At 40.4% G+C, this 8,098-nt stretch overlaps 1 long non-coding RNA gene across 6 annotated transcripts; it reads right to left on the bottom strand.

The window, feature by feature from the left end:
- Positions 1 to 482: 482 nt before the first annotated feature.
- LOC127753831 (uncharacterized) lies at positions 483 to 4,585 on the bottom strand. 6 transcript variants are annotated; one of them, XR_008012711.1, is made up of 6 exons: positions 4,133 to 4,585; positions 3,835 to 4,040; positions 3,249 to 3,318; positions 2,147 to 2,253; positions 885 to 1,617; positions 483 to 810 (listed from the first exon to the last, which is right to left on the bottom strand). It is a non-coding gene; the product is annotated as an uncharacterized LOC127753831 (long non-coding RNA). The 6 variants fall into 6 exon arrangements; XR_008012709.1 differs by having other exon boundaries at positions 885 to 1,614; XR_008012710.1 differs by lacking the exon at positions 2,147 to 2,253 and having other exon boundaries at positions 969 to 1,026; positions 1,120 to 1,617.
- Positions 4,586 to 8,098: the final 3,513 nt, after the last annotated feature.

Below are 8,098 nucleotides of genomic sequence, written 5' to 3'. Positions count from 1 at the left end.
TACATAATACTTGTATCACATTTTATAGTTTCCAAATAGTATTAAGTAACGAGAAAAACGAAAATTATTGTATAAAACATCAATCATGGTAGGAAATAAAATAATGCCGCTTTAGTGCTAATGCCAATACTTGAGTTAGCAAAACGAACTTGTAACATGCGTCGAGACGTTCACGTATAGGGAAGAACAAAAATAATAATTCCACAAGGGTGCTAATCGCATTTGCTAATTAATTAGCTGATCTTGACCATATATAACTGCCTCAATTTCTTCTCCCTGGCACATCAGGGCAGCAGCACCCATGTAAGGTTTGGGCATTAATTACCCACCAATTTCATTCCACATACGCTACATGCTTAATTATTTGATAAGATCGAGCGCAGTAGAAGCCTCAATTTACCAAAATCAGTAAATCAGTGAAGGACATAGCAAAGAAACATTATTCAGTACATAATACTGGTAGGACGCAAGCACCAACGTGAAACAATCAAACTGGTCTGGTGATTAATATGCCCAGCAAAGCTTTGTTATCAAAAGCTCTCATCAAGCAAGATCAACAATCTCGATAAGCATTACGTGCGTGATACTGCCAATCAGATCTTGCATTCAATCAAGCTACTTCACGTTTAGCTCATGGAAAATGTCAATTTAAATAGAAAAAATATCCTTTTTTTTCTATTAACTCAAAATGGAACTCTCGCAAGTTTTAATTTCCCTCAATTGATTGCCCAGGTCAGGAACCCTGCCTGCCTGCATGCACTTTGATCATCAAATTTGATTGCAGGCACTACTATGTCAAAAATTTTCCACCTGAAAGAAAACCACAAAAATTCAGTTACCTAAGTATATTTGACCAACATGATGCATTCATATTGTTCCCTTACTGAACATGGGCAAATTTGATCAGGTAAGCATTGTAAACCAGCTTGGCATGAATTGGCATGAAGGGTGAATAACAGGATGAGGACCTGAAATGAGAATCTTCCTCTCATTAGAAATTTCTTAGATGTAAGCAAAGATTAGGACCTGAAACACAAATGAAATATCTTAAATTGCAATCTTTCAATTCCCACTCTGCAGAGATGAAATAGTAAAGAAAACATAGAAATGTGCAGGTACTTTGGAACAATTACTGATACAACTAATTAATCAGATCATTTATCCAATGATGAATCCAACTGCAACCCAATTAATTTTGTATCGAAGCCCACGACCTCCAACACAGTTACACAGGTCCCCTTGCTCGTTCCCTATATTACACAGATCCCCTTGTTCCCAGATCAAGCGAACAGCTAAGATGATTAGTAAAATCTAAAAATTAAAAGAGGGGCAAATGTAGCACGAAATAGGCATAAAAATAAATATTTTGAGCTGAAATTGGATAAACATGAAATGGACAGCCGTAAGAGCCATACTACAAAACAATTATGACCTCCCCACCAAAGCACTGGCTGCTGCAGTACTGCCACAACCTGCAGTCCTTAATAGAGCGCCCAACACTTGGTCATTGCCGCTGCCCTGCATGCGCCTCAGTCGCCAACTCCCAAGTCCCAACCCGTGATCAAGTTCATTGGACCAGCAAGATCAGCAAAGGTAATTCTGCTACTTCGTGAGCTGCTGAAGCCATTTGATGAGAAACCATGTTACAAAAGCAGAACAATCAAACATCCATATAAATTCAAGACATTTTATGTGAATTGAGCTTACTATATTGAAAACAAAATAGTTTTAATAGTACAGAAACTGCATTTATCATGGTAGTGAAATATCATCTGAAACACTACTGCAAACTGGTAGCGCTAGCTTGATTGGTCAGATTTTTCAATCTGCGATGTTGGTAATTTGGGTGCACTGGCCTTCGTCCAAATGGTTTTTTATTTTGTGGGGGGGGGGGGCGGCGGGGGGGGGGGGGGGGGGGTGTGGAGGGGGCAGCGGGGTGGCTGGGGCGGCGTCGGAGGACAGAGGCCCGGGTGGCGTCGTGGATGGGGAACGGCAGGTGAGCAACGGGGATGCGACAGTGGCGGTGTGGATGGGGAACGACAGGTGAGCGACAGGCCTGTGGCAGCTTGGAGCGGCAGGGGGTAGCATTGAGGAGAGAGTGGTTGTTTGAGAGAGAGTAGGCGGAGGAACAACAACGAATACACACGGAATAATACGGTGGAGCGCTATCCGAAGGAGTCTGGATCGTTGATTGTGCGGGAGGATCCTCGGATGGATATCAGCCCTTCAATCTTTCAGGACTCACCACCACCACTACAAGTTTTTTAAGTAGTAAAGATTCAGATCACATGCAACAAATATTGAGTGAAAATACTACTTTTCAATCCCAACTATCATCCAACGAAATATTTCGAGTAAGTAGACCACAATATCTGCATTGTACATAGTTTATTTTTTCCGTAACACGGCTTTTGAATTTAAGGGTAACATATGTTCATCAAAACATATCATTGGACTTGACCATTTATAGCATTCCATTCAGCTCTCTATCCAATTAGGTACTAAACTCTATATCTGGAAACATGTAAGTCGGGCATGTTTGACAAGTTCTCTAGCCACCGAAGCCCTAGTGACCTTTGTTTCATGAAAATAAAATCTCTGACCTAAAGGAAATAAACTCTCCACCACCAAGTAGTAAACATTCGGTAAATAAAGGAAGTAAAATCACGTAGCAAAAGTATCGTTAAGGAGATTGATAGGCACGTCAGTAAATCACTTAAAGAGACAACATTAATTACCAATACCCATTGATTTTTAGTATAAAGAATTATTTATTTGTCACATGCGTAAAACAGAAAATGCCAGGCATACTGGAAAAAAATGCTATTATGCATATCTAAGGGTAGTAGAACACTTTTTTCGTGAATATAAAGGATTGATCTATTAATCTACAGATTCATGTGTGTCTCAGACGCTCAGTCATGTAGTGTGTCCAATTTCCTTAGTGATTATAGCGTTAAAATGCGATCAAAGTAGGATAATAGATTCTTTCATAATACAAAGATGTACATTAACCTCCTGTTAAACCAGGTGTAATACTTTATTATTTTTATACCTTAATAATATCCTTTAACTGTGGGAGTTTCCCCTACAGTGCTTTCCCCTAAAAAAAAGATGTACATGCATTGGCCTACATCTTATCCATTATATTCCAGGAAACAGTCCAAGAATCTTTAAATTGAACACAAAGGTCTGAGCATCCACAATATCCTACTAAATTAAAAGGGTTGTGAGCATATGATACTTACACGCAAGGATCTTGTAATGCTTAGATCAAAACTCAACCTGTCGTTGACCTTCCTCAATAGTTGGAACATTCTGAAATGAACAGAAATTAAATAATGTATCCGAGCAAATCGACCATTATAAACAATTATCAACTGAATGTAATAATTGCATTTGAAATAAGTAGAATTACGCTATAAATCATATGAATAATAGTTATCGAAGTTCATTTTAAGATTAGTTCTTCAACTGTTCTTTACAGTCTGCGAATTGAGAATATCTCACAAAGGGAACGGTATCATATATAGGCAGCACTGTGATTAAATCTTCATTGCCTAGTCATTTTTCAAAGAAATTCAGTCATGGGATGCAATGTGTCCAACTTACTTTTTTTTGGATTTGTAAAACTACCTCTGTGATTTGCAACAACATTTCGTTGTGCCATGTCAGCAAAAATATATATTACAAAGACTGCTTGTCCATGAATCCAAAATAATAATTTCACAAAGTTTTTTTTTTTTTTGTTAGCAGATTGGTGTCTGGACAACTGAATTTGTATTAATTGTGAAGTAATTTTTTTAGCAGATTTGTACAAAGCACAGAACATACCTATGCCTGATGTCCGGTTGCAAGAACAAATTGACATTGACAGTGAGGATGGAATAAGGGGACTGACTAATTTGATCAGTGGGAATGGTCGAAGCCGAACTCCTTGTGGACACCACACTTGCAGGTCACACAGACCACCAGGTCGCCACCAGCGAGGTCAGCCTGGGTGCCTCTCTCTCCGCGCTCGACACCTCAACCTCTTGCTCCTGAAAGGTACAAAATGTTCAGTCCAACCAAACGCTGCAAGTCTGCACCTATCAATACTAAAGAAGGATCATCTGATGTAACCAAGCAATACCTGATGGCGAGGCGACGGAGACCGGCCGAGGGATGAAAGGCGACTGGACGGTGATCAGGATGTGCAGCGGCGCCGGTATGGGGTCGATTGCGGCGGTTAGGGGAACCGGCGGCCGGCGATCTCCGACGGGCATGGAGCGACGGGCGGATGGCCGGCGAGGTTGGAAGGGGAGGGGGTCGACGATGGTTAGGGGAGGGATGGGGGCGGCGCAGAGTAGATCGTTGCGATGGGCGGAGGGGCGCCGCGGAGGAGATCGGCGCGAGGGGCGGAGGCGCGCGAGCAGTGGGGGCGGCGGCGAAGGGAGCGGGAAGCGTGGGTTGGAAGGCGGCCGCGACGGAGGGCGGAGAAAGGGGAGGGGCCGCGCGTGCGACGAAGCGCGGATGCAGCGCGATGCGAGCGCGGATGGGGCATCTGAGCGTTGATTTGGTGGGAGGATCCTAGAAAACATCTCATCCGTTCCATTGTTCAAACTCACCACAACCGCTACGGAAATTTTAAGTAGTGGAGATTCATTCCGTGATATTCTCTCGACTCCTCGTACTCTAGTCAATCACTCAGAAAAATATCTTTAGAATGATGTCCTGACTAAAAATATAACATTATGGATGCATAAGCCTTAAAATGTATTGCTCCTTCAAGCATCATTGCTTCTCATTTCTTTGTTGCCATTTCTGGCAATATGAAGAAACAATCCAACAAACAAAGAAAGGATACAGCAGAATAGTGTCACAACCATGAACTATTGAACTATGAAAGACATAATTAGTAGGGCAAAATTAATAATGTTCACTTTACACTTCTACATATTGTAATGACTTGAAGAATCCTACACAACATATGCCAAATTTCATGAAACGGTTGTATGAATGAAAATAAATAAGCAGTAGGTCATCTAATCACCCTTAGGCTTGCGTTCGGAACCATGTGTTCCCAACTTCTCCTTCTCGTTTCTTACGCGCACACTTTTTAAACTCCTAAACGGTGTGTTTTTTGCAAAAAAAAAGGTCTTTATACGAAAGTTGTTTAAAAAATCATATTGATCCATTTTTGAAAAAAAAATTGCAAATACTTAATTAATGATACGCTAATGGACCACTCCGTTTTTCGTGCGCACAGCCTGGAACACAGGGTTCCGAAGGCAGCCTAGTCCTAGCTTTGCCGCAGCCAGCCAGCTAGAGCCGATTTTAGCTCCGGCTGACCAATCAGTTTGTGGCGCATCACTAAGCAAGATTTTGTACGACGGTAGTTACCAGGATCTTTTTTTGGGTCGTTCGATCCCACATCTGGAACCCATCTATCCGTCCGTGTCTCAGCTTTGCACGGCCTTACCAAGTTGTGGGATCGGTGGACGCAAACCCCTCCGCATCTCTCCTTCCCCTCCCACCCATGGCTCCCTCCTCCTCCGACTCCGAGGAGTACGGAGCTCCCCGTCGCCCCTTCTCCCTCCCACCTGCGTGTCCCGCCGGCCTCCTCAGACCTAGCATTTGCTTTGCTCCTCCTAATCCCTAGCACCCCTTCCTCCACCCACCCGCCGCCGCCGCTTCATTCACCCCTATCACCGGTGCCGAAGACAATGTAGCGGTTGGTTCATGTGCAGCTCATCCGCTCAGAGTCAATACCCTTATGGCCTTCATCGACAGATCCGCTGCAGTTGGCCTCGCGTGCGATGCATGCCTTTAGGATTAGGGGCCTTGTGTTTTCCTAATTTCCTCGCCCGCTCGATTGTTATTAGCCTCGCGTGTGGTGTGTGCAGTGTGCTTGCCATGGGGATGGGCACTACAAAGCCCAGGGCAAGCAGGCAATATAGAAGCACCAACAATGGACACCAGTTATAGTCTTGTTGTTTGTCTGTTACAGATTATTACTAACTAGCCGTCAACCCGTGCGTTGCACGGGCTCTTTATTTATATCATCATAAATATTAAAATTTTAGTTATGTATGAATATATGGTCTTTTCTAATTACAATGGCTCTTAGATTATATTAAAAGAAGAGTTTTTATGAAATATACATTGTTAAATATTGATTCCTAATCAATAGAATACTTAAAACGATAAAATTCATATTTTTAATTCATTTTGAGTATGACTTCCAATGGCATATTTTCTTAATACAATGTCCCAATATACTATTATTAGATTAATAGTAAATAAAACAATTTTAGTCATGTTTATCCCTCAACATTGATTAAAAGAAAAGTACTTCATCTGAATTTGTTGGAGGAATGATGTATTTTTCTGAAGTAATGAATATCAATGAAAACATAAATTGTTCAACTGGATGAAGCATGCAACAGATTATAGTGATATAGGATGATACACATATATATACTTATTTATCGTGAGAACATGGCATAATAAAGGATCAAAATCAAATAACATATAGTATTAACATATAGTAAGAGGAAATCATGTACTACATATAAATATTAATGGATTAGTTCTAGGAGCCAAATCAAGAACTCTGCTGTACTGTCCTACCATAATGTTAATATGGATTGGTTCCGTGTCCAATAATTTTTCATTGTGTGCCATGTTAGGATAAAGTAGGATCAGCAAAATGCATGGAATTATTCTTTTTTCCATGGTTTTGGAAAATAGGGACGAAAATAAACCATGTTTCACTGCACACCATTTGTCTTTTTCATGCATGCATGTATATTACTGAAGCAACGCATGCATATCTATTACTTTTTTCCACCCATGCATTATTATCGAAAATAAACTGCACATGCATATCTATTGTTTTTTTCCATGCCCTTTGCCTTTGCATGACCACCTGTATAACACAAAATTTCTGATGAATCAACTAAATAATATAATTATGCATCTATTTACCAATATCGGGTGGAGGTTCTCTAATAGATTTCAGTAGTTGGGGGATTTTTTTCTTCTGTTGGTGTCTATTAGTTTGTGTTTGCTTAGCTTTGTTTCTGCTATCGTAAACTTTCTATGTGAGTTCTGTAATAATTGGCTGTAGCTCTTTGAGTAAAGGCCGGAATGTTACATTCCATTATCAAAAAAAATCAACTAAATAATATACGGAGAGTTTTTTTTTGCGGGGATAGTTTAGGAAAGTCCGAACATATTTTTGAACATAAATATGAAAAAAGTTTTTAACAATATAATAATAAGGGTAGCAAATTCATATCACATAGGAAAAAAAATACATTTTAAAACAAATATACTCCCTTCATCCACAAATATTTTTGATCCTAGACTTCAAATTCTATCCACAAATATAAGGGATTTAAGAGTAGAACTTTGTAAAGCCACCTCTCATTTAATATTTTTCGATCAATCTTATCCCTAACCATCGTTCTACTGCCCCTTCACCCCTTTTTAAACTTTATCTTCATTTTTCCTTCATTCCTAATCTCTTGAAATCGCTTATATTTAAGGAGAGAGTGAATATATGAAGAATGGTAAAAGTAGATCAAATACAGATAAAAAGTCAGACTATGCAAATTGATGGAATACTTACATGAATAGTACATGCGGCGACCACTATGGATATTCCTAAATGCCAGCGAATTTGTCAAAGCAAATAGATGGAAGACTTCTATGAATTATTATGGTACGATGACCATGGATTGGCTTGTCAGGTGCTAGCGAACTTGTTGATGCTGAATCAACATCTGAACATCAAAAATATATACAGTATGGTGATGACGTAGATTAATTCCTATTGGACGCTGTGACAGATGAGAAGTATGCATGTAAAGAGAATTGAACTGGAAATTAGAAGTTAGAATCAAACCTTAACAATGGAGAAAACAACAATTAGCATTCGGCTGACGTTGTGTGCTTTTCCGGCGCTCACCGGCCGCACATCAACCTCGCCTTAGTGATTGTGTGCTGCTAGATCCGATAACGTTGATATATTCGCCTTTGCCGCGGCCGAGCGAGCAGAACATAACTGGCGTAAGATGTGCTTGTATGTACTGTTTCCTCCTGCCTTTCTCCG

Source organism: Oryza glaberrima, chromosome 11 (genome assembly GCF_000147395.1).
Source record: "Oryza glaberrima chromosome 11, OglaRS2, whole genome shotgun sequence".
Lineage (NCBI taxonomy): Eukaryota > Viridiplantae > Streptophyta > Magnoliopsida > Poales > Poaceae > Oryza > Oryza glaberrima.
Note: the sequence above shows the minus strand (reverse complement) of the source record. Positions and strands in the feature narration are given on the sequence as shown.